The sequence below is a fragment of the Choloepus didactylus genome, chromosome 19 (genome assembly GCF_015220235.1).
Source record: "Choloepus didactylus isolate mChoDid1 chromosome 19, mChoDid1.pri, whole genome shotgun sequence".
Taxonomy (NCBI): Eukaryota; Metazoa; Chordata; class Mammalia; order Pilosa; family Megalonychidae; genus Choloepus; species Choloepus didactylus.
Window position 1 is genome coordinate 58,569,086 of NC_051325.1, and position 27,946 is coordinate 58,597,031.

Here is a 27,946-nt window from a genome sequence, read left to right on the forward strand (position 1 = left end):
TGCTGTACATTCTAGCAAAGCCTATATAGGGTCTTAAAACAGTCAGATGTAAATCTCATCCTAGTATAGTGCTTTAATGATTATAAATAATTTTCTGCCTTTCTCGCTATCCAGAATCTGAGGTTATCCAAAATTTGAGTCTACTTATTAAGTTTAACCACATTGACCTTAACCTTCTCCCAAAAGACTATAAGTTTCACATATTATTTTGGGCCAACCCTGTACAGGGCACTGGGGATCTAGAGGTGAAAAAAAGAGACGCATGTTCTGCCCAGCATGGAGCCTGCAGTCCAGCTGGGGAGACAGACATATTAAAGGGGAGACACAAATTGTTGCATAATTAAATTCGCAATATGTTCCACTCTAATGGACTTCTATTGGCTTTTGCATTTCTAGTACCCATTCCTTCTTTTACTCATAGCTGCACCTTTATCTTTTCTTTGTTTTTTTTTTTTTGTTTTTTTTTTCCATTCAGGATATCCGTCTCTCCTACTCTTGGACGGTGTGGTTTGGTGGGCTGACCTCACCCTGTCCAAACTCCAGAGAGACACAGATGTTACAGGCATTACCATCAGCCTCTGAGATTCGTTCTGAGATGAGCAGGTGACAAAAGTCCACCCAGTGAGAAGATGACTGTGGGAATTAATGGTGCAGAGACACCCTGCCAAAGGCCGCCCTGAGAACTGAGCCAGCCTGAGAATGGAAAACAGTCAAGAAGCAAGCCGGGCAGGAACACGGACAGAGACCGAGTCTGATGACACCTAAATCCAGCTGTGCCTAAAGGCATCCACCGCATCTTCTCAGTTACAGAGGTGCACGTGCTGTCCCCCACCCCTCTCTTTCAAAGTCAACTTAATTGGGTTTCTTTCACTTGCAATTTAAAAATACCCAGATTAAATACTGCTGCAAGGGAAAAGCTCAGGATAATTTGGGAAGACACGAAAGACTTGGTCTTGTCGGTTGTGCTAAACTCTGAAGTCAGTAGCAGTGAGCAAGCTGCGGTGAGGCACCGTATCTTGTCTTATACATGATTCTTTCCCCAGTGCTTTCCGCAGAGTATGCTTTCATACATGCTAGCAGAATGAATAGAAGAATAAGGAATGAAATACCAGTTTATTTCTCAACACCAGGTTGATCAGTTATTTTAGCCACAATAAGTCTGAGTAACAAACCATCAATCACTTATTCTCACGGATTTGCTGGTTGTGACTGTCAAGTGAGTGTTGACCTCAGCTGAGCTTATTCATGCCTCTGGGAGCCAGCTGGACTAGACGGGGATCAGGGAGGACACATGCTTGACTGTCTTTCATCCTCCTCATGAAACCCGCTGACCAGCCCACGTGTGCTACTTTTGTGGTGATGACCAGGGTGCAAGAGGACAAGTCAAATCACACAAGCATTTCTTAAGACTTTAGCCACACTATGCCCACTGACATCCTATGGGCCAATGCAGGTCACCCAGTGTGGAGGGGACAGGGAAATGTACTTTTTTAGAGGGAAGGACTTCAGAGTCACCACAAAGGACATGGATACAGGGAGAGCTGAAGAACTGGGGCCATTCATGCAACTGACCAAACCACCTTAACCTTCTTAGTTCCCTCAATTGACTTTGAGCTCAAGTGACGTTAGATTCATAATCCAGATAAAAAAAAATTTAAATTTTCTATCAAGGGGAATTACTGGCTTATAAAAACAACCAGAGAAGCTCATGGCTGAGAGATTGCTTAATAGGAAACTTCCAGTAAAAAAAAAAATAGATCTCACTGTTCCTATGCCAAGAAGCCCTAATACCCCAAGGTACCAGTGTCTCCAGAACATCAGCCAGCTGCACACCCCAATCCCATAGTGTCAAGAACCTTTTTCAACATGAAGAAGCTAGAATGGTCACTGCCCAAATATCCCTGAAGATTGAAAGAATGATCAAATAAGGGGGAGGAGACGTAATGCAGAAGATAGGATTTTGCAGATGATTGTGACTACAGAAACATTAGATGGATGTTTATTTTTAGTCTCTTGTGTATTAGAATAGCTAGAAGGAAATAACTGAGGTTGTGGAACTGTAACCCCTACCATACTTTGACATTTGCTCTATAACTACTTGCTTAACCGTACTCTGAAAGTTATCACTTTTCTGCATATATGTTATATTTCACAATAAAAAAAAGGTTTAACAACAACAACAAAAAAAGTAGATCCAGGACTGACTGGGCCATAGCTTCCAGCCAGTGTGTTTGCTGGAATATCTTTAACGTAATTACTCGTAGTGATCTACTTATGACTTCAGAGCAAATCACTTGGCTAAATCCAACCACAAGAAAGATAAAATGTGTGCCTCATTCTTTTGTTGCCACAAGGCTACAAATCAGACTTATGAGTCCAGATATCCAGATTCTAGCAGAGGACAACACATTCTAAGAGATAATGGAAGAGAGTTCAATGAAGGGATTATTTATAAAGCCATGGGCAGGGTTTGGGGAACCGACAAAGGATAGGGGAGACTCAGGAACTAGCAGACGGAGAACTGACCACCCTAAGACTGTAGGTGTAGAGAGAGCTGTTAGCAGAACCCACCAATAGATCTCGCTGTGGGGTTGGGGTTGCCTGACACACACGGTGTTGAGAGATGGAGGGGAGGGGGGACCAGGAAAATAAAGAACCCACATCCTCCAGTCTCCTACAAGTGCATCTTTTGACTGAACCCAATCAGAAGCTGGAGGTTTCATCAGGTGATGTGTCTGTGGAGGTCATTGTCCCAGGGCACAGAGTGAGAAGAAAAAGGTAGAGAGGTATATCCTGGAATGGCAGTCCAGCCCACCTACGCATCGCTCAGGCAAGCAGCAAGTGGTGAAGCCATTGTTCTTTCATTTACTTTTACATTTACCCTCCAGGGTGGTCAATAGTGATATTCACCAATACCCTGGCCCTTTGCCTCTTGGGTGCACGATATGCTTACATTGCCTTTTCCCCTGGTGTGTGGGTGGGTCATGGATTAGTTCTGGACAAGGAACGTGAGGCCAAGTTGAATCAAGGTGGGTCTTAATCTATAAGACTGGAGTCCTGACAAGCAAAGGAAATTGGACACAGAAGTAGAAGCCAGAGTCAGCAGAAACCAGAGGAGCAGACACAGGGGAGAGAGATCATGTGACAGGGGATCTCTGGGACACTCCAGGCCCTGGGAGAAAGCAAGCCCTGCCAAGACCTGGACACTGGACTTCTGGCTCCAAACCATGAACAAGAAATTCCTGTTGTTTGATCCGACCCAGTGTGAGATGCTTGTCATAGTAACCCTGCAGACTAAGACAACACCCTTGTGTGATCCCTATCTTCAAGCATTGGTGGGATCTGTGAATTGCTTTTAACCAATATCATAAGGCAGAGGTGTCAGGACAATGTCATTACATGTACATGATTGGGTTATATAAGATTGTAATGTCCATTCTATAAAGATACTTGTTGCTGGCTTTGATGACGCATGTAGTCTTCTGGGGGGAGGCCCATGTGGGTAGCCTCCAGCAGACAGCCAGTAAGAAATTGATTTCTGCCACCCACCCTGTGAGCTTAGAAGTGGATGCTTCCCCAGTCGAGCCTTTAGATGAAAACCCAGCCCTGGCAGACACCTTGATCGCAGTCTTATAGAGGAGCCTGGAACTCCTGACCTACAGACACCATGCGCTACTAAGTGTGTGTTGTTTTAAGCTGTAGGCTTGTGGTAATTTGTTACACAGCAACGGATAACTAACACAAAGTTCCCAGTACCATGGTAAGGATTTCACATGCATCATCTTACTGAATCCTCCAACCAGCCAGGAAAGTAGGCACTACTGTTGTTGTATCATTTTATAGATAAGGAAGGAAACTGAGGCTTAGAGAATTTATTCTATTCATCCAAGGTCTCACAGCCAGTAAGTGACAAGGTCAGGATTCAGAGATTGACTCCAGAGCCTTCGCTCCTAACCTCTATTCAGTGTGGCCCACCCATTCTGGATTTTGATGTTGCCATTGTCCTGCGCAATAAATGTCATCAGTTTCCCCTTGGCTGAGAGCAATGGTTTCCCACACCTGGGAGGTGTCAGTGTCTCACCCGGCTAACATTTTAATAGCACTTAACTTTGTGCCAAGCATTTCACATATCTTCTCATTTAATCTTCCCAACAACCCTGGTACATAAGTACTATTATTTTTCCCATTTTACAGCTGAGGACATGGAGGCACAAAGGGGTTAAATCGCATGTCCAAGGCCATCCAGGTAGTTATGAGGAATCAAACCTACGCAATCTGGGCTGAGACCATCTTCTTAACCACGAGGCAATCTACACCCTCTAAATTGTAATTAAAGTCCCAAAGTTTGGGAATGACTAATTTGTTCAAAATGAATCAGATATGATCCATCCCTGTGCAAATGTCATTGTCACGCTCTTGCCTTCTGATGTGCTCCCTGGATGGGAGAGGAAGGAGTGGAATTACATCAGATTGTACATGACACTGACTCTTCGGGGATGAACTGCAGTATGAATGCCATCCATCAGGAGTGTCAAGGCAGAGGAATTTCATAAACCACTGACCCAGAGATTCGATCCCATATTTCCCAGCCTTGCACTCACAGCCCTCTAAGATTCAGCCATGATCTAAAAATCCCCTTTACTTCTTGCAATTCCCCTTCTTACAATTCCCACACCCAACTAAGCTGGACTTCTTACACACGCCCCCATAATGCCTCTGCTCACAGGGGTTTTACTACCTTTTCCTCATCACATGTCCAAATACTGCCCTCATCCAAGGACCAGTTGAAAGCCTACTCCCTCTCAGAATCATTTCTGATTCCCTTTCTTCAAGACCCTTGTCATCCATATTCAAGATGAAAACACTTCCTTTCTTCCCTAAACTTCCATCCCAACTTGTCTGCATTTTTCATAAGATCCTATTGCCCTCTGCCTTGTGTCATGGTTACTAATAAATATACGATGATCACAGTGACAATTCCAACAACTACTAACTTTTACTGCTTGAGTACCCTGTGTCAGGCATGGTGGAAAGTGCGATCAAGCATCTTTTCACTTAGACATACCACAGCATGGGTACTCTCATTATCCACATTTGACAGGTAACTCCATGTTTGGGCATAAAAGGGATGAAGCCTGAAGAAAAGAAAAAGACAAACTTTTCCTGAAGTTTACTGTTCACCAGAATTCCAGAAGCCTCAACACTAACAACATCCCTCTTGCCTGTGCATGGCCAAGCCACAGATAAAGGTCCTTCTGTTTGCAGCCTGGCTGACCCTTCCCCCAGGGGAAAGGGGAACTGCTTAGAATGCTATGGAAGGTGGGTTGACCCTCTCTTGTCTCATATCTCAATGAGTTCAAGCATGGATTCCAGTCAGGAGTGAATGAGTGTCCTTATTTTTCAATCTGACAGTACTATTTGTGGGAATTGAACCTCAGCATCCTTTGGAAACTTTGTGGGCTTCCAACCTGAACTGGATTACATCTACATGCTTCTGATTCAATACTGTTCAGTATTCAAAATGTAGTAATAATCACAGCTAACAAATTTTGAGTTCAATGTATTATTTTTACCTTTTAACTCTTTAAAAAATAGTTATTCAGCTAGTGAATAGGGATATGTAACCCAGAATCCATACCTGCAACCAAAATGTTACCAGACATCCAGTTAAGAAATACAAAGTACTTTTGTATTTTGATACAAAGAGAATCATCATCCCCAGTTTCTTCTGTGCCATTCCAGAGAAAAAGAAGCATAATGACACCAAATGGGAGAGCCAACATCTATAGTGTATACACAAGTGCTGGCCACTATACTAAAGAATATTATCCTTACTTGCAATATTTCATTTAATTTTCACAAAAAACACATGAGCTACTCATTATGTCCACTTTACATGAGAAAGTACAACTCAACCAGTTCAGGATTTTATCCAAGGTCAGAGAGAGAATAAGTGGGAGAGGTGGGATTTGAACCCAGTGTTACCTGTTCCCAAAGCCCGTGCTCTTAAAGACTGCTTTGAGGGACCCAGTGGGGTAGGTACGGGTGAGAGGCTTATTTTAATTTGCTTAAGCTGACAAAATGCGATATACCAGGAATGGACTGGCTTGCAACAATGGGGATTTTTTTACTTACAAGTTTACAGTTCTAAGGCCGTGAAAATGTCCAAGTCAAGGCATCCACAGGTTGATACCTTCTCCCCAATGACCACTACAGGCGTTCCTCGGCTCCTCTGCCACATGGCCGGGCACACGGCGACGTCAGCTGGTCTCTCCCTTCTCTCCCAAGTTGTGTTGCTTCCAGCTTCTGGCTTCAGTGGCTTCCTCTCTGAGCTTCTCTGTGTGTCCTTTTCTCTCAGCTTCTCTGGCTTTTCTCTCTCAGCTTCTCTCAGGCTTTTCCTGTGTCTTCTCTGTCTTTTAACCTCTTATAAAGGACTCAGGTAAGATGATTAAGATCAAAACTGAATGAGGGGGTCACATCTCAAGTTAAGATCCTACTCTCCCAAAGGTCCTCCTTACAATGGGTCCACACCCGCAGGAATGGATTAGCTTCAAGAACATGCTTCTCTGGGGTGAATAGAGCTTCAAACCACCACACAGCTGCACCACAGGATTCAACCCCTGGCAGATAACAGTCTAAGAGAAGGTCCAAGGAACCAAGGAGGATCCTATCTCCCATTTAAAAGAATTAAATATAAAAAATTAATTTTCATTTAAATAGTAAAATTGCAAATATATATAAAAAAGAAAGACTATTATTGTTAATCATACTACTATCATACTTGAAATATTATATATTTTAAAAAGAATCCTTAGTGCTTAGTGCTTAGAAAGACATCCTAAAATATTTATAAACAAAATAATGGGATGACTGGGATTTGCTTCAAAGCAAAGTGGAGCCAGAGATGAAGCAAGACTGGCAACAAGTTAATATCATTGAAGCTAGAAGGTAGGTACAGGGAGTTCATTATATTCTTCTAATTTTTGGATGTGTTTAAAATTTTTCCATAATAAACAATTTCTGAAAAGCAGAACAAAGAGACCTACAGAAATAAACAGTAACATCCCCTCCCTACCCCAGATCAGAACCCTGTTCTCCCTTTCCCAGAAACAACTACTACTTTAGTTCTGGTATATACCTCCAGAAATTTTCCACTTACATGCAAATGAATGTATCTGTTAGGAGTGGAAACATATTAACACATAGTTCTTTTCCCACATAACAATGTCCCAATATCCCCTGATGCCTTCCCCGGCCAGCCACCTGCAGGAGGCGCCTCACCTCCCAAACCCAACCCTCTTACCCTCATATCACCTCTTTTATTCCCTTCATAGCACTTAAAAAAATCTGCATCTGATAACTCAGTGATTTGCTTATTTTTGGTCTGGCCCCTCTACTAGACTGTAAACCCCATAAGGGCAGAACCACGGCTGCTTGGATTATCATTACATCTTCAGCCACTAGCATGAGGTGTTATGCATAGTGGACATGCAAGTATTTGTTTAAAGAATGAATGAATCAAATAAATTAACCTATAACAACACATAAACTACCATGTACATTTTAATAGATGCATGGTGAGCTCCACTGCAGAGACCCAATATAATTTATTTTGACACTAAGTTAACCACATCTCTCCTCTACCCCAAAATCCTCCCATAGCTCCCACCTTACTCAGAATAGGAGTCAAAGTTCTCAATGGCTGGCCAGATTCCAGGGTCTGCCCCCTCCATGGCTTCTCAGCACCCCCGCCCCCCCGCCTCCGGTCTCCCCTTGCTTTCTCCACTCCAGCCTCTGGTCTCCTTCCAAGCATTCTGCTACCTCAGGGCCTTTAGCTTGTCATCCCCCTCTGCATGGGGTGTTCTGCCACCAGATATCCATGTGGTTCCTTCCTTCACCAACTTCAAGTCTTTGCGCATACTTTATCTTCCCAGAAAGGCTTTCCCCACCACTCTAAAATTACACACACACACACACACACACACACACACACACACACACACACAGAGGCACTCAGCTGGCTCAGCCTGCTCCCTTCCTGCCTGATCTTTTCCTCAGATGTCCTATATTTTATATGTCTGGTTCCCATATCACCCCACCAGAGTATGAGCTTTATGACGGCAGGGCTCTGAGTCTATTTTGATCATTTGATCTTACCCCTAGTCCTGCACGTAATTGGTGCTCAATACATATTTGTTGCAGGAATGAAGGAACAAATGAACTAATTCCTTCTGACACTACTTTGTGTACTAACCCTGCTGCAGTATTGAGGAGCTCCTGAGGACAGGTTTTCTGTCATCAACAGTGACTTGGCTATCAAACTTATTGACAAGTTGCTTTTTGAATTCCAGGACAGCCTATCACTGAGGAGGAAGCCCAGCAAATTAACTTTGGAACTTTGGTGGCACTCGGATCCGTCTTAGGTTGGCCCACACAGCCTAAGTGTAGTCATTGGAGGTCATTTACCAACATGCCCCTCTGGACGGGACTACAGTCTGGTCACTGATGGGCTGTGAGGAAGCCAGAAGCAGCCATGGCCAGAGCATGCTGCTGGCATACACTTTCCAGGCACACAGCAGTCTCAGAAAAGTCACGGATGTCGCCTTTCCCCATAGAAGGTATAAGAACTCAGAAGAGTCTATTATAACATTAACCAAGTGACTTTTGGTTAAGTATCCTTTGGGCTCTGGTGTCAGAAACACGTGGTTCAAATCCAAGGTTGGCCACTTTCCAGTGGGGTGGCCTTAAACACATCACCAACCTCACTAAACCTCAGTTCTCCCATCTATGAAATGGGAATGATTACAGTATCTACGTCACAGAGATGAAATGGGACTAAAATGACATGACTGGTGTAAGATGCACAGCACTGCCTCTAGCTCACAGCAAAGGCTCTTTCCAAATATTTGTTGTGCACCAAGCATGCACTAAGCACTGTGCCATTGTATTTGCTCACTGTTACAGCACATGCAGACTGTCTCAGCTTTCCTGGAGCTTCCCCTCATGGCGGAAGACAAACCTAAATTTTACATGTATTTGTTTGACCATGAGAGTAAACACTGAAATGCTGGGGAGAAAACTAATAGAGTCCTGGCAGACTGCATATTCTAATCTAGCCCAAGTGGTCAGGGAAGGCTTCCTAGAGGAAGTGACACTTGAGCTAGAAGCTAAAGGAAGAGCAGAGAGGGATGGGAAAAGAGAGAATTCTCCAGGCAGGAAGGGTGGGCAACTCATCCTGCCTTGCCCAGAACTTTGCTAACTTTAGCAATGAAATTCCCACAGCCTGGGAAATGCCTCCCTCTCAGGCAAGCCTGGATGGTGGTCACCCTGCATCAGGAGAACTGCATGTGCAATGGCCCTGAGGCAGAGGGACCGTGTCCCCTTTTAGGCACTCGGAGGTGGTGAGTGTGACTAGAACACAGAGGTTGGTGCGAGCCAAGGCAGGAACGTCGTCTTCAGAGGGCTGCGTGTACCATGTTCAGGAACTTAGCCTTGGTCCGAGAAGCAACAGGGAGCCATCAAAGAGTTTTAAGCAGGAGACAATGTGATCAAAGGTGGATTTTGTAAAGTTTACCCCAGCTGCTGTGTACAGCATGGACGGGAAGTCATTGGAAGGAAGAGAGCAGATTATCAGCTCAATAAATGCTAGTTCTTGGCAGTGCCATTATTGTCATTTCAAGATGGGGAGAACAACTGATTATAAACTGAGTATTCCGATTTGGATTCAGGGTGTTTGGGAGGTGATGGGGTGCAGCTGGGGAGATGACAGCACCCATAGAGCAGGTCCCGCACTTACTTCTATCATGTGCACTTGCAGAGAACAAAGGACCAAAGACTGAATTATGCTTTGAATCAGGTCAGCAAAAATAGAGTTCCCCATTGTGAAGGACTTAATTCAATCGAAAATTTAATTTTTTAAACAAATAGAACAGAAAGGTCAAAATACTGCTAGCAGAAATGGCGATCTGAAATTGGAAATTGCTCAGAAATGTCTTTTATTTCCTCTCTGTTATATTAATGACTTTTCCAAACTCTTTCCCAAAGGAATTTCTCTTAGATATGCTAATGTCACTCCATTTCTCTAAAACCTGTGTCAAATAGTGCTATTGAAAATGTCCTAATAAAAGATACGCTCAGAAATCACCTGTGATTAGCATTTATATTTAAAGCAGAAGCAAAGTGAAATATCCCTACAGGTTCAAGTGGCAAAATCCAGTAAGGATTGCTTCCTAGAGTCTCATCATGGGATAGGAATGATAACTCGTCCTCAACTCATTTGGTGTCTGCCAGGCCCATTCCCATCTCCAACCTCCCCCCTCCCTACCCCGCTACTCCCGGCTGGAACCTACTCATCCTTTAGGAATCAGCTTAAACATTTCCTACAGGAAGCTGTCCCCAACTCCCCGGGCTAGATTAGAGACCCCTACGATATGCCGCCAGGGCATCAACCCTTATGGGTCACTTACCCTGCTCTGCTGTCACCACGGGCATGGTACAAATCGGGCTATGGTAAGGCTGTGCAATAGATAGGTGCTGGGTGCTGAAATGAATAGTCACTGGTGCTTTGTGTTCAACGTACTACGTTAGCTGAGGTGCTCCATGTGCATTACCTAAATTCTTTTGATCCCCTCAACAATTCTATAAAATGGACATAACCAGCTACACTAAGAACCTGATAGGGGGCTCAGTAATTTTTTTCAAGGCCATGTCATTAAGAAATGGCAGGGTTCAAATCAAGTATAAGACTCCAAATCCTGTGTTTTCAACCATTTCACCCATGACTCACAAAGTGTAATAGGATATAAATGTAAAGCATGTTTTGAGTTAAAGAAAACATTTTTCTTTTAACCACATGAAAGTCCTTTGGCCTAAAGTGCTGCCCTTCCCCAGAACAGAACGGAAACTGGGAGAAGAGAGAGCGATCAGGCCACGGTATTTTAAGTGATTTGAAGTTCAGCTTCAATGGGAATCAAAGTTCCTCCTGATCAGCTTCGTAGTGCAATTATAAGAGGAAAGAAATTTGGGTTCTGGACCATATGAGATGAGGGCGGCGTAAGCGTGCAGCATGTAAGGGGGCACTCACCCTCAGGGTTGTGCGAGCAGAGCGCCAGTCCGGACCGAGGGCCTCCTTAAGTGTTCATCCTAGCCACTTCACCTGCCTCACCCTCCTCTCTGCCCTGAGGAGGAGACAGGGCTCTTTGCTGTGGAGGGATGGAGAGGCTGATGCAAGCACAGGGAGAATGCAAAGCAAGCCAGAATTCTAGGTCCAAGGGTGGACCAAGGGTGGGCCGAGAGTGACCCCCTCACTCCCAGAAATGCTGCAGAATCAGAAGGGAAGGGATGGGATTCTGGCCAGTCAACCATCCCGTGAGAGGCAGCTCCTCTGCACCAGTTGGCCGCCCGGTCTGCGAGGGAGGAGCTCCCTGCTGGCCACTGAGAGGAGAGCACCCTCACCAGCTGGCCTGCCAGCAGGGCCCTGGCAAGCAGGACTCAGGAGGCAAGTCCCCACAGTGCCCTCAGTCCAACTGTAAGAACAAAAGGCATTGGCATTGGGAGGAGGCTGTGGCCTCTTCACACTTCCGGGACATGACCCTACCAGCCCCTGTTATTGGCAGTGTCAGAACATCCTGGGTACTCAGATCCACCTCTGCTCCACAGCCCCCAGAGTCAAACTCCCGGGAGTCAGAGATATCGCCAAGCATTTGAAAGACCCCTGCTCCAAGGCAGGGCTTGCACAAGCAGTTCCCTAAAAGTTGCAGTTTATAAGTGAGGCCTCTCTGGGGAAAGACCGCTCCCTTTTCTCGGCTTGCCCTGTAGGCCCATGTTTCAGAAACCTGACAGCCCCTTCCCTTCTCCCTCCAGGGCAGCCCTTGGACCTTCTGTCTCCTCTTCTCCTTGCTCTTGCGTTCCCCTGCCCCATTCCCCAGACCCTGAGTGATGGCTTCAGTACTCACCTTTCAGCAGCAGCCAATGAGTAGAGACTGCGTCTGCCTTTCTCACTGCAGCTTTCCCAGGCCCGGCACAGGTTTCGGCACACAGTTTTAAACATATGTTGAATAAATATTTACTCACCCAAGAAAAGTTACTGATACAGAGAGACACTATAAACTACCTCAAATAATAGTGCAGAGTGGAGATTAGTTGTGGCTGGAACACTATGCACGAACACTTACTACTAGGGTGATTTTTGGCAAGTTACTTACACTCTCTGTTCTAGTTTGCTAATGCTGCCAGAATGCAAAACACCAGAGATGGACTGGCTTTTATAAAAGGGGGTTTATCTGGTTACACAGTTACAGTCTTAAGGCCATAAAGTGTCCAAGGTAAGGCATCAGCAATCGAGTACCTTCACTGGAGGATGGCCAATGGTGTCCGGAAAACCTCTGTTAGCTGGGAAGGCACGTGGCTGGCGTCTGCTCCAAAGTTCCGGTTTCAAAATGGCTTTCTCCCAGGACATTCCTCTCTAGGCTGCAGTTCCTCAAAAATATCACTCTTAGTTGTACTTGGGGTATTTGTTCTCTCTCAGCTTCTCCGGAGCAAGAGTCTGCTTTCAATGGCTGTCTTTAACTGTGTCTCATCTGCAGCTCCTGTGCTTTCTTCAAAGTGTCCCTCTTGGCTGTAGCTCCTCTTCAAAACATCACTCACAGCTGCACTGAGTTCCCTCTGCCAGTCAGCTCATTTATATGGCTCCACTGATCAAGGCCCACCCTAAATGGGTGGGGCCACGTCTCCATGGAAATATCCAATCAGAGTCATCACCCACAGCTGGGTGGGGCGCATTCCAAAGAAACACTCAAAGAATTACAATCTAATCAACACTGATTACATCTGCCTACACAAGATTACATCAAAGATAATGGCATTTGGGGGACACAATATATTCAAACTGTCACACTCTCTGAGCCTCAGTTTCCTCTTCTGAGAAATGGGAATAGCAATGAGCCCAGGCCAGATAGAAATGAGCACACCCCCACAAGGCTATGAGATAATTAAAAATAATACAAAGTGCTTAGCACAAGGCCCAAAACATAAGCACTTAAATGTTATTATGTGATCACTATTTCTTTTCTGAGGGCTAAGATGTGAGTCATTCTTTCCCCCCTTCCTCTCCACCATCTGTACCTAATACTGGGCTCAGTCCAAAGGGGTGAACATTGAATGTGTAGGTATAGTAGATATCTAATGTACATATATTCAGTTATCAAATCATTGAGGGATTAAAAATGTCATTTTCCAAAATAATCTGATAATCTGCTGTATTTCTAGTTCTTAGGGACTGGCATATGGTAAGCCCTCAAAGAGTTGATGGACATATGAAGAAATAGAAATGGGGAAGAAAAGGCAAAGGGTTTGGAAAAGGAGGAGATGGATGGGAGCTAAGCTCCCAGATTTATTTCAGCCATAGAAATATCTCTGTTATCCATACCACCTGTTTTTGGTAATCACACCTCTATTTTCCTTGGGAAGCCACCCCTCCCCCACTCCTAGTCTAAGAAGTTTTTCAGGGGTGGGGGGTAGGGGCAGGGCTGACTCCATCTAAGCTGAGAGAAGGGATTATGTCAAGCAGCATAATTCCTTCCCAATGGCCATAACGATTTGTTCAGTCTGTAGACATGACTAAGGTGATTCAACCAGGGCAAATCCCTAAAATGAGTGGGTGCTCCATAAAAGACAAGCTCTCTCTTCCTGCTGGAAATGAACTAGGGAAGGTGCAAACCTAGTGAGTGGATCTTGAAATTATTTGAGGCCAGCATGAGGAGAGAGAAGCTTACTGAGAATGAAGCCAAATCTATGCAGTGGGAGCAAAAGATGAAGAGTCCTCTTGATATTTATCAACCTGGATCCAGCCATACCTGAGGCCATCATTCCACAAACTTTTAGTTTCTTGAGCTAATATATTTTTTAATTAAACCAGTTTGGTTTGGGTTTCTATCATTTGCAATTGAAATGATCCCAAATAACAGAGAAGTCTTAAGTTAGCTTTGATTAAGGCAGGGTATAAAAACAAACTAAAAACTGGATTAAAATCCTTTACCACACAAAACATCTACCATTTTGAACACCTACTGTGTGACGAACTCCAGGCCGAGCCCTTGGCATACACTGACATTTTTCCTTGAAACCATCCTACAACGCCCATACAATAAAAATTTCACGCTATCCAGTAAACCCCATCATCCTTTCTTTAGGAATTTAGATAAATAAAGCATCCAATTCCCAATACTGAGCTCCTTTTCTTGGTTTTTTTAAATGAACCTGGTGTCTTGGTTCCATTTTTTTGTAGCAGGGGAAGAAAAGCACATATATAAGAGAACCTCCACATAAATCAATCTTTATTCCATTTCAAAGCCTGCAAGATTTTCCAGATATTCCAAAGGTCTCCTTCTTTGAGTGAAATACTACATTTATTTAATAAAGCAGGTAGGATTTACTATCTGGGCTCAGGTAAGCACTTTTTACTTTTCACAAGACAGATGACAGCTGCTGGCATGCTTTTCTCCCTCCTTTTTTGCTTTGTTTCCTCCTCTCTCTTTTGCTATGACTGCACAACTTTACCCATCACAATTGAATTACCAAACTGAGCCAGGGAAAGATTGTTCCTATGGGGGTGCTGTGCAGGTTGCAAGCTTTATTTTCTTTTAAAGACAGCCTTAAAGAATTAGAAATAAATGTTATCGACTGCGGGTTTAAATGATGCTGACTTACTGCTTTGTGGGAGCCTCAAAATGACTCCCTCCCCACCATGCACAGCATATTCTTTATGCTGAATTTGCCAGGGGTGGGAAGTCATAAGGAGGTGGGGTACTGTGATAAGTCTTACAAGCATCCCCAACCTAAATTCACTAGAGAAAGTGTCTAGCCAGTAGATTTCCATCCCTCGGCTTGAAACCTGTGAAGGAGCCAGTGCTTTAAATAGAGTCTGCCTGTGGAGGGGGAAAAGCAGCTGAGAGAGGGAGAAAAGTGGTTTGTTTTCATTTGCTGCCAGCAGGACAGAAGGTGAGGGTTTCTCTTTCGACATCTTCACCCATAAGTTGGGCAGCAAGCCAGTTTGCTCTTTGGCTGAGAAACTCCAATTAAAAATGTATGACTTGTCTTCTACAGAGGAGATGCAAAAAGTCAGCGCTTCGTTGTACAAACACTTGAGGCAGCAGAAGCGGTTTGAGGACTCTCGTTCCCTCACTTTCTAATCCTCAGTCTGGGAAGTGACACCCACCAGATCCGGGCAGAGAATGGGGAAGGGCCATTGTCATGTCGCACAGCCCTCACCACTGGCATACAGTTTCACCTCGAGTCCCCAAACCCTGATTTCAGAACAGGCCACTTCCAATCCAAATGACCCTGCCAATCACTGAAACACACGCACTTGCAGGTACACACGTGCACACACACACACCAGACTTCCTAAGGGTGTTTTCCCAATGGTACTCTCTCATCCCTGGTATCCAGAGATGTTTCTTCCTTCTTCCTTGCTCTACTCAACTTCTGTTAACTCTGGGCAGGGACCACATCTGCCTTGTTCATCTCTGCAACCCCAACTCCCTGCAGACTAGATAATGCTATCTGTTGAATGAACAAGTTGAAGAATAAATAGGAGGCAAAATACTCGGTTTTCCACCATTTTCCCTGTAATGAATGTCTAGCTAACGTTACACAGAGCCTTCCCTTTCATCCTCCTCTTTACCTTACCCACAAGATTCCTTTCCATAAAGCCTTAGTGATCATAAGAATTTTCCTGATGACTTTATCATGAGGAGGGATATTTGAAATGGATCTTCTTCCAACTCCCTGTTCTTTGCAGCATGGCCCCTCTGTCACAGCAAGCAACCACACTTACTTTCTCCTCTATTACACCGAACAATTCCTCTCTGCATACAAACTTGCATCTTCGCTCTCAGCAAAACAGAAGAACCTGCAGTAGAGTATGAGAGTTTATAGTCCACTGATTTTACCTAGACACACCCCATGAGTCTGATCCCTCACGCCAGGGGCTTATCAAGAGTTCTTCCAAACATCCACAGTTCTGTGCCTGTGTGAGGCTCTGGTAAACGAAATTTCATTAATTGTGTAACCTTCAAGTTTTGATGTTCAAACTCAACACCCCAAAACTGTAAGGATGTCTTTAATTATCTTTTTGACCTGGAGTCTTAGAAAAGGTTAACCCTGAGGACCAATTTTATCATGCCAGTTATCTTTAACTGTGAATTCACTGGAATTTTCTTTTGGCTAACTAAAGGATTGAGTTGCAGTCCCTTTTTCACTTACTTTAGATATGGACAGTTTTCTAAAACGGAAACTTTATCAATTCTTTCCTCACTAGATGAGGGGATCTGGTAACCATAACAGATCATGTTTCAAGAACTATACTATAGAAAATGAAGAACAATGCCCTAAATTTGCAATGATACTGGAACACAATCTGGCAATTCTCATCTTGTAAATCTCTAGTGTAGCATATTTTGTCATCCTCACCTTCCTTAACAAGGAGTGCATTTTTTAAACTAAAATCTAATAGAGATCTATAGTGGGCTTCTGATATGGTAGGCAGCTTTCAAGACAGCTCTTAGTGATCCCCAACTCCTGGTATCCTCTTGTGTAACCCGCTCCCTTGAGTGTGGGCTGGATTTGGTGACTTGTTTCTAACGGATAAGTTATAGCAGAAAATTATGGATGTCACTTCTGAGGTCAGGTTACAAGAGACTGACTTCCGTCTTGCTGGATGCTCTATTGCCTTCTTAGCTGCATGCTCCAATGAAGCCATCCGCCCTGAAAAAGTCAAGGGCAGCCTCCAGCCAGTCACCCGGAGGAACTGAGACTTTTAGTACAACCCTTTAGGAACTGAAAGCTGCCAACGGCCACGTGAGTGAGTCTAAGAGTAAATTCTTCCCCAGTCGAGACTTTAGGTGAGACACCACCTCAACTGACACCTTGAGCCAGAGGAACTAAGCTAAGTTGTGCTTAGATTCCTGATCCACAAAAACTAAGAGATAAAAAGCTGTGTTGTTTTGAGCCACTTAGTTGTGGGATAATTTATTATGACAATAGATAACCCATAAACATGGAAATCAAGACCTTTGTGGTATTCACTACGCCCATGTCTGGCCCATAAGCAGCCTAATTTGAGATGTTTGATTTCTACCTGTCAATGATCTTTGATTAGTATTAAGAGCCCAGAAGAAATATCCTTTCTTTTCTGTCACTGAGTGAGTCTTGAGCAACAAATATATGGCAGCTAAATCCCACAAAATGAATCAGTGTATACTATCTTAGTGACGTTTTAAGAAATCCCAGACAACTAAGATAAATGTTCTCTGAATTATCTCTGAAGGCTTTTGTACTCCAGACTTAATTTTAACTACAAGTCTTTCCCTACCTGAGGAGCTGCCAGCCAATACTGACGGCCGCTGCCTCGTCTGCCAGATTAATCCTCCTGAATGGAGAGCCACTCGGAGTGAACTGGTTGCTTAGATCACTCTTCTTCTTCCTGCAAATAAATGGAAAAGTTCATCTCCCAGGGGGTCTGTGTGAACAAGGCTTTAAGGGGCAATATCTTGTAGAAAGAGACCGTTTTGGAAATTCATTTGCCATTATTGATTAGCTCCAAAGCTGCTATGCAAAGATGGCTCTAAATGTTTCAGTTTATAAACTTGCAAGAGGAGTTCTGCCTGATCTTTTCAAACATCACTGTGGCAGATGCAAAAATGTACTACCCAGACCCCCCTGCAAGGAAGGGCTTGCTGCTCAGTTGCAGGAAATACAGTAGACCACCTCCAGCTGCCAGCTCCTGCAGAATCTGCCTCAGCAGCAGGGAGCAGCCTTGCCCAAGCTACACCCTTCCAGGGCAGCCTGCATTTGGTAACCAAGCAGGTTGGGCCTGGAGGATATAAAGGACCCAGACCTTTGGCCCAAAGGAAGACACTCTGACAGGCAGTATTTGCTCAGGAGCTCCCCAGTGGGGTAGCCAAAGCTTTGTTGACCTGCAGATTAGTTTGATCTTTTCTTCTGCCCATCCATTCCCTTTGTTTCCCATATATTGATTCCTAATGAATATTTTATTCCCCAAACTCTTTCTCAGCATCCACTTTCTGAGAACCCAAGCTGTGGCACTACCATTGGAGAGGCCCTATCTAACACTTGGTTCATGAGGTTGGTGTGTGAAAATGTCTGGCATAATGTTTGCTTCTACTTCTGTGACCATGTGTATGTTTCTATCTCCAATTTTTTGGCTTTACTTTTGCCTCCTCCTCTCCGTCAGAGCTCTTCAAAGTGACCGAGGACCGGCAACACTGGTGTCAGTTGGTGGATCTTATTAGTAATGTAGACTCTTAGCCCCATTTCAGATCAACTGGGTAACAAGATCCACAAAGTTAAGAGTCACTGGTCTAGTAACCAGTACCTACCCATAAGCACTAGCACATGGCAAGCATAGAGGGTGAGTCTAAACCTAGACCAGCTGATGGAGTGAGTTTGTATTATTTGTGGGACAAGAAAAGGAGAAGAATGAAGTCTTGGGTTCTAATCTTTTTGAAGACGACTGTGCTAGTTAAAGTAGTTTTCCATGCAACCACAACTCTCCTGCCACATGCCACAGACTGTGTGTTCCTACCATCCAGACAGGCCCCGCCATGCTCACTTCACCCACACACCCCACCCCCACACCTTCAAATGCCTGGTGCCTAAACAAGTGAATAAATGAAAGAAGCCTGAGACGATGAGACTCAAAGCCAGAGAGCTTGGTCAGATGAGCCAGCAGCATGACGTGTGACCATTTGCTGTGAATGATGATTTAGGCGTTCGTCACTTACACACAACAAGTTGGAGAGAAACATGTGAGGACCTGTGGGTCAGCCTTCAAAGAGGGCTTTTAATGAACTGGCCATACTTCATCACTTGATAATTATAGAAATCAGAGGAGGAAATGAAAGGCTTGTCAGGTCACCCAGTCCATCACCTGCCTGGGTTGAGCTGGTCTCTGGTGCATATTTTGTAGGGCTTTAGGGCACTGCTCAGTTGAAATGATTCCCAAGCCTAGAGAAAATCCAAGGTCAGTTCACCCTTGCTCCTTTGTTTCTCTCTCCTACTAAGGCCGGAGTACAAAATTCCCTCTTCTCATCTGCAAATTATTTCTTGCAAGCAGAGGTGGAACATGACTCTGAAATAAGATGTCTCGTTTGTTTTGCACTAAGGAGCCTTCCATGGGGATAGGCAAGGTCATGCTGCAGCAACCACAATAAAACAGAAATCTCAGTGGCTGCCACAGCGAGTGTAATTTCCTGCTCACACCACGTGCCCAACACAGGTCAGCAGGGGCCTTCTGCTCATCATCACTCAGGGCCCCAACTGACAAGGAGATTCCAGTACTTCTCACCATGGGAAAGGTATAGAAACAAGGCAGATTACACACGGGCTTTGAAAGGGACACACACCACTTCTCTCATTTTTTGGCCAAAACATATCACCTAGTCTCGCGCTTCTCAAACAGCCTGCCCACGAGCCTGGAAGGGGAAGCACCAGAAATATCTGGTGGGCAGCACGAATGATTACAAGAGAGAAGTCTACTGCAAATGCGAAATGGTCCACCTCATTCTCAACAGCCACCCAATGATAAGGGCCTGGCCCTGAGAAAGTGGGCAAATGGCTTTACATTCCGTCCCTCATTTATTGAGCCTCTACTATGCCAAGGCTGCAGGGAGTATGACATAAGGCCATGCAGAGATGGAAATGATGTTTGAACAAGGGAGACAGACAAAAGAGCCTGTCTCTTGCTTAACAGATAAATAAAACAGATATTTAAAGCTTTGTGAAGCACACATACAGGCAGGTGTAGGGAGGGACACGTGTGTGTGTGTGTGATCCAGTGGCCACACCGACAGGCCTTGAGATGTTGAAGCCAAGTGGGGTGGGGATATGCAATGGGGGAAAGCAACCCTGTGCCAGGCACTGGGGTCCCAGGGTGAGGGTGGGTGGCAGGCCAGCATGAGGAACTGGATCCCAAGTGAGGTGAGGAGGGCATCCATGCAGGGGAAGGGGTGGTGGTAGAAACAGGGGATCGGTTAGAAACAGAGAGATTAATCAAATAAGTAAACTGAGAACTGAGCGCCAGGTTTTTCACTTGCAGAGAAGTGAGGTCTAAATATGGGAAGGGAGAAAATGAGAATGAATCCTGTGTTGTTGCCTGGAATTGGAGGTTATCAGGGTAAAATGGTTTTCAATAGACAGGCAGGCAGACAGACAGACATGCACACACGTTATACATACTTATATTCCCTAACTTTGTCCACCGATAATGCTTAAGCCCAGCAATACCCAGTAACAATAAGCATACCTAGCTCGTAGATCTTGGCTTCTAAATACCACTATTTACTAAAGAAGCCAGATAAATAGTTGTTTCCTGTGCTAGGGAAGAAAAAGCACAAAATAAATCTGAACAATTTTTTGTGCCAAAAAGCCAGGAAGTGTTCAAAGAATGAGGAGGACATGTTAAAAAAAAAAACAAAAATAAAACCAGATGCTACACCAAAGGAGCTCCTTCTGGCCAAATTGGGAACAATTTATACATGTAAGTAAATGATGATTAGCAACAGATTATAACCCCAGTGAATAAACTAGGAAGCCCGGAGTCCATATAGATATAAATAAACAATAAGTTTGATGATAAATGGGATGTTTGCATGGGATCAAAGTATCTCCCCACACAATACCTCTTAATTCTAAAGGGACACAGAGTAACACAGTGGACAAGCCTGGTAGACACTAATATTATCAGTAATGAGGCAAATTAAAATTGCTGGGATGCAAGGCAGCATCATGTCTGTGATATCCCTGCCAAAGATGCATGCCTCACATCTAATCATGAGGAGACAAACACAACATGAGGGACGTGCTACAAAATGGCATATAATCCTCAAAAGTGTCAGGGACATCAGGGTCAGCAGAAGACTGAGGAAATGGACTGAAGTGAAGGAGGCTGAAGAGATGTGACAGCAGAATGCGACTCATGATTTCAACCTGGATCCTTCTGCTATAAAGGATATTGTTGGGACAACTGTTGACACTTGAACAGAGTCTGAGGATAAGGTGGTAGTAATGCAATGTTAATTTCCTGATTTATCGTTCTGTGATGGCTACAAAGGAAAATTTCCCCATCTGTAAGGAATATATACTGAAGTATTTGGGGGTAAGGGGACATGTTTCAGTAAAAAATACCCAGTATTACACTTGTAACATTTATAAGTTTGTTTTGATATAAAAAAAATTTTATGCCAAAAAAGGTCACAGAGCTGAATGGATAGTATGCTCCCAGATGTTTTAAGAGGGATGCTCATACACAGCCACACACAAAGAACTCAGGGACGCTGGTGGTGACCAGCCCTGGGTGGCCAGACTAGGACGAGAACGTATGTGACTGCTGCTTCTCTGAACATCTGGGATTCACTACAATGAACGAGCATTCATTCCTTCTGTGATGAGAATAGATTGCAAAAAAGGTTGGAGGTTGGTCGGCTTGTCTGTGTAACGCTCGTTAGTTTCTCCTGCCATCCCGATTCTCCCATCACAGCCTTGCAGAGGCAGCACACGGGGCAGCAAGACTGGGGCAGGGGATCCAGAAGGGGGGTGCTGCACACCCCGGGGTAGCGGGCTTGCCTGAGTTTACCTGTTGTGTCTTGAGAACACCTCCAGCAGAAGCCCCTGCTCCGCCTGACCTCACAATTTTGGCGACTGGATGTATTGCCAGCAGCTCAGAACGACTTTCTTGGTTATCTTCAGGGCTGTTTAAGCCTTTTACGTATTCTTGGCTATCCTCAGGGCAATTTAAGGCATTTACATATTCAGCAAGAAGCCAAGAGGTTGGACGTTCCCTCAGGGCCTTCATTCAATCTGTTCTCCGGGGCCGAGGGGTGTGACTGTTAACAAGCTCCCCGTCTCATCCTCACTCCTAACCAGAAGGGCAGGTCATGGAGGAAACATCTGCCTGAGCTTCCAAAGGGGCAGAATTAAGCAGCTACTGTCTGGCTTCTAACATCAGTAACTCCACGAGCACCAAGAGGCTTTTGTTGACAATACAGGGGCAAGGCTTTAATGATTCTTACCTAGAATTTGGAGCAGATATCTTTACGAATTTCGAATGAGGAGAGAGGTAAAAGTGAAACTCTTGTTGGGGTTGAAAAATGGCAATATTTGAAAGTTAGTCCTTTCTAGAATGGAAACGAACAGCAAAGTTCAAAAACGTTAAGAACACGCTAACCCTATCTCCATCTAACAGTTCACTTACTTAAGGCAATGTAGGGATGCCTTCGCTGCACCCCACTTTCCAAGAACCTGCAAGCCACAGAGCAACACTGTTCCTCATAAGCATTCCTAGAAGCAGGTTTCCCTCCTAGAGAGCCTCCCTAACCCTCCCTGGCGACCTCATTCCAAGTGACAGAAGGCCAAACGCTTGCCAAGAGAATCATGATGAAGCCAGTTCTCTCCAGTCCAACCAGACTCTTGCAGAAGCTACATGCCCCTTGGGATTCTGAAGGAAACATTTCAGTTGCACCATGGGACAAGGGTTCTCCAAGGTGACTTAACCTTCATCATTTCAATTCTGTGGGCCCAGATTCCAGGAATAAGAAGAGATGGAATTACACATAGTAGGAAGCAGGGCTGAGAGCCCCATGACCAAGAAATGGGTTGGAAAGGAGGGAAAACGGGCAAGTAGGTATGTTAAACGTGGCCCAGGACTATCTGCAAACTCCAGCCCAGCCTTCTGGGTTGAGAAAGTGAACATGTGCCTTTTCTTCTTTTTCTTCTTTCCCTCCACCATCTTGCAAGTAGGTGGCTAGCATTTTACTCATCCCCCCAAGAGAAATGTGTGGCAGGCAGAAGACAAATAGCCTGCAAAACTTTCAGCTGCCTCAAATGATCCATTTGCACCCATGACCTAGTAACGCCATCACCACCACACAGCCCCCAACAGACACCCCACCACCTCCCCCCAGCCCTCCCACCCTTCCCCCCACCCCCCGTCCACATTCATAAGACCCCGGAATGACTGCCCAGACCCATAGGGGAAGGGGTTGTGAACAAGAATAACTGAGACATTTTCTACCAGCTAGTCCAGACTGGGGGTGGTGAAGTTGCAGGTGGGTGCTTAGAGGCAGAAATAAAGTTGGGTTACGGAAGATATTAAGAGCTATTTTCCATGCAGTTCTGAATTTACGGATTTAGACTTAATCTGCTAAATGCAGCTTCCTTAAAAGTTTATCATCTCACCCAGGGAACAATTTCGCTTCACCCTCCATCTCTAGGGGGTCAATAAGGTCTTCCTAGGGGCCAGATCAGACCAGAGACCTGAGCTCCAGTGTGGCTTGACAAGCTCTGATGGGCTCTGAACATCCCTTCAATCTCCTCACATAGACCCAGTGGTATTTAGGGCTGATGCACCAACTTCCCAAAAACAAAAACATTCCTTAGAGGCCCAGACACTGTGGAAAGGACACGTCTCCCTTCACTTTAGGCTAACACTAACCCGTGAAGCACTTCTGTGCTAATTAGCCAAAGAAGCTCCTTACTCAAGATATTTCCATCTTTCAAAAGACTGTCATAACACACTTATTTTGTTGTGACAATTTACTGTCTTCTGCTAGAAAACTGTGGTAAAATTATTTATACAAGTAATTCTATGGTGTCTATGCTATAAGCGGAATATCCCTGGAATAGTGCAGTGCACCATCCCCACAACTGTTCATGGCTTCCCTGGGTCTTTCTCCATTATGAACAAGACTTGACCCTCTTCCACACTATGCAAGAGATGAAGAGGTCATTTAAAGCAGATTGCTACTTCAAAACCCCCAGATCACTGGGCTCAATAAACACGTGTTCTGCTCTCCAGTTTGCACAGCTTCTACCTACAAAGTGCACAAGCATTTACAAAGAGGGTTGGAACCAGTTGGAATGATGAATGAGGAGACTCAGAGTTTAGAGTGTGGGGTACACAGTAGGTACACAATAAGTGTGATTGTTGTCTCTTCAGTAAAGAGAAAGTTCTTGCCTTATTTCCTTCCTAAAAGACCTTGATCTCTAACTCAGAAAATCATCCATGACCTTGTGATTCTTGCTCAGATTTAACTTATAACATTATGCCAATTTCTAGTAGTAAAAAAGAACTTGATATTTTTTACTTTTAACAACCAATTCACAGTCAAAGAAAAGGAAACCTTGCAAAACAGGACTTTTTAATGGCTCTTATGGACTCCATATTTCCCTTTATGGATGCAATTAAAAGACTGTCTTGTCTGCTCATGAGGGGAAAAGGGCAAAGTCTGGTCTCCTCTGAGGCTAGCCCCAGGCACTTCTGATGTTGCTCCTAAATCTCAAAGCCCCTGGAGACTTCCCATTCTGAGGCTCTTTCCTCGGGCAGTGAGAGGTAGACGTGGCTTCTTTCCAAGCTGGAAACAGCTTCCTTGAATTACTGAAATGTGGGGCGTTCCTTTCCCTGGAGAGAAGTTATCAGACTATTTCAGTAGCATTTTTTCTTCCAATCAGGCCTGCTAAGAAATGGAAAGGCAGAATATAATACACTTTCCGGCCCTGCCCACAGCTCATACAGCCACCCTAATGAAGAGTTCCTGAAATCCTAGCTTGCACACAGCACAGTTTCACCTGCAGGGAATTGACCTTAACACGCAGAGTGAAAAAAGGAAAACACAACTGGAACAGAACCAGAATCGATTTTACCCCTTTCCATCTAATCCCTGGATATATTTCAATGAAGTAGTATCACTCACTTTTGTCCCTAGTTGTTAATGGAAAATGTTTTCATCTTTGCACGTTACTTTTTTGATATTTGATTGAATGCTTATGTTAGCCCATGCTCCATCTTTTACATGGTGGTGGGGGGAGTCATGTCTGACTTCCACTGTGGCATTAAAAACGCTAACACTCAAAGTTAAAGCTGAATTATAACCCTTTATGTTATCTCTAAATAGCTAAGGAACTTAGAAGAAAATAGCCCCACACAACGCAAAGAAAGCTGGAGCCATGTGTGTAAACACAGAAAATAAAGCCTCCCCACCCATCCTGAGAGATGAATCATTTGGATCGGCTATTGTTATTGGTTAAACAGAGTAAGTGTCCAGTCAAAACAGTGCACTACAGAGCATAAAACAAAGAGGTTTTGCTGAATAACTCAGGGCACAGAGGGATTTTCTAACATCGGTATCTAGTGTAGACGTGGTGGAGTGTAGATGTCGGCCACTGTTGACAGTCCCTCTGCTTCCTGGGGTCGCCTCAGCCAGGATAAGACATCCTTGTCGTTGAACAGTCATTTCAGCTCACACCAGAACTTCTTTAGTCTCATGGGTAAACAGGCCTCGCCACATATCACCCTGTGATGGCCCCACACCTGGCCCCTCTTGCATGTACATTTTCCTCCTCTCTGACATACTATTAAAGAGAACCATGAAATGACTCCACTGGATGGACAAGTAATTATGTCATTTTTTCCCTTTTTTCTGGAGGAAATGCCCGACCTACATCCATTTCCCTACATTTTCCTCCTTTTAGCAACTGCACATTGACATCAAATCTAAAACATGACAAAAACGAAAAACAGTGGGGAGTGGGGCAGACAGGGAGCTCATTTCTCCACCCTAAACTGTGAGCTCGGAGTAGCTATTTGCTGGAAGCCCTTAGTTTCCCCCTGGAACCAAAGAGACCAATGTCCTCCAGGGTTTCCTCAAAATTTCCAGTTCTTAGAAAGTCACAGAGTCAAAATTTATGTTCTCAACATAACCCCACGGCAGATAAAGACTTTCTTAGCACAGCATCTATGACAGTGTATTTTCTCATTGTAAATGTCACCAATTGGACTTAAAACCTGTTAAGAAAGGCTTCTGTCCTTGGATGAATTTTAAGCATACTGACTGACCTAGAAAATGCTGTTGTCATCGATCCTTCTGAATATTTTCTTTGTCTCTTGCACACACCCTTCATTCAACTGAGCAATGTCTTCTGAAGCCCAATGCCAAGTGTACTTAGATAGAGGTATCACAATCCCTGGAGGAGGGTCACTTCAATTACAAAGAAAAGCAAGATGTAACTACATCTTTATTTCAGAAAAAAATGCTGACAAAATGAGGAATGCCACTAAGGCTTTTCTTTCTTTACAAGACAGACACTTCCTGTCAGCAACTTACCTTAGATTCATAGGAGGATTCTGAGCATCTTTTCTCCAGGTAAATTCTTCCTGTCGTCCTTCCTCACAACAAACTGGCAGGATTCCCCAGAGCCTCCTCCCCTCACAGAACAAAAGAGTATCCTGCTCACCTGCAAGAGCGCCTCGGGCTACTAGCTGAGTTTAAAGTAGGAAAGAAAACAGGAGCACCAATACCCTTAGGTCACTGCAAAGAAAATGCCCTACACCTGGATGGACGTAGGTAATAAAAATCACCTGGGGACTTTGATAAGTACAGGTGCCTGAACCCCCAGCACAGGTGATTCTGATGCAGGTGGTCTTTGAATTTTACTTCAAGATAGCACTTTTTAAGCTTTAAGGTACCTAAAAAGCATGGAGGGAAGGAAACAATCTTGTTAAAATACAGATTCCAGTTCAGGAGGTCTGGGCGGTTCTATATTTCCAATAACCCCCCAGGGGATGCCGATGCTACTGGTCCACAGGCCACACTCTGAGTAACAAGGCTTTATGGACAGAGACGGAAGGACTTGCTATTTGACAGAGTCCCTACCAGCAGCATATTACCTGAGAGTGGCTAGAAATGCAGAATCCCAGGTCCCACCCACCATGGACCTATTCATCAGACTCTGCATTTTATCAAGATTCCCAGATGATTCTCATGTACTTTAAAACTTGAAAAGTCCTGACTTAGAAGAAATTCACAAACTCACAAAGAAGTTGGTTTCCATTTCAAAGGTCAGAGATGGCAAAAAAAAAAAAAAAAAAAAAAAAAAAAAAAAAAAAAAAAAAAAACCACTTTGTTTTGGTCCTAAGACATTTAAAACCCACATTAAGGATAGGTCTATATTAAAAGAAAGAGAGTAACCTATTTAGAAGCCAACATCCTAAATCTGCCACCCCTCCACCCCTCCCACCCACAACTCCCACCCACCGCATCAAAGGAAATCTTTTAGGACAGCAGTTCTGTTGCAGCTCCTTAGCTCTGAGCGTGAACGTAGAACTCCCGTTATCTTATGCCATCACCCACTGTTCATCTCTTCTCCATGGTCATGAGGTCAACCAGTTTGGGGACACTGCCATACCCAAGGGACTGCCACCGTTCTGGATACAGGGAGTTTAAACAGTAAAGGTGAATTAATAAAGCCCCAAACCCTCAGTCGGAAGCAGAGTTGGAACCATATTTTTTAGAACTCTGTTGCTCCCTGCCAAGATTCCAGCTTTATTTGATGTTTTGAGAGGTCTGGAAAAGAAAGAGGCCACCACTTCTATACACTCAATACCTAGCAAAGTACATGACACATCATGAGGAAAGTTTAGTCAATGTGGGTTAAAGGTGTTTATTTCATGATTTAAAGCTGTGACTTTCTTAAAAGCAGAGGCCAAAAGAAAGTGTACTGCTATCCAGGTTGTTAGTAAGCAGAAAGAAAGGGGACAAAACCCTAAATGAGAAAAATAAAGAGATAATGAGAACAAAATTGGAATTAGCTCTAGCTTTGATAGTCGGGGTCTCACAGAATCTGGGATCATGGAAAGCCCCCCAGTAGCAGTTAAATCAGTGAGATCATATATACAATCTCTTTATTTCTTTCAGTTTTGTTTTTTGGGGATCCTGTCAGCAGGAAACTGCCTGCTACAGGCAATTGCTTGCATTTGTTGATCAACAGATCAAGGAACAGCCAAAAGAAATAGGAACATCCAGGAAAGAATGGCACTGGTATTGATGAAAGTGGACAGGCCAACAAAAATATTCAGTTTAATTAGCATTTTTGT

General features: G+C 44.2%; 1 long non-coding RNA gene across 1 annotated transcript; it reads right to left on the reverse strand.

The window, feature by feature from the left end:
- Positions 1–24,228: 24,228 nt before the first annotated feature.
- Positions 24,229–26,529, reverse strand: LOC119516199. The gene is made up of 3 exons (XR_005213224.1): positions 26,178–26,529; positions 25,910–26,051; positions 24,229–24,530 (listed from the first exon to the last, which is right to left on the reverse strand). It is a non-coding gene; the product is annotated as an uncharacterized LOC119516199 (long non-coding RNA).
- Positions 26,530–27,946: the final 1,417 nt, after the last annotated feature.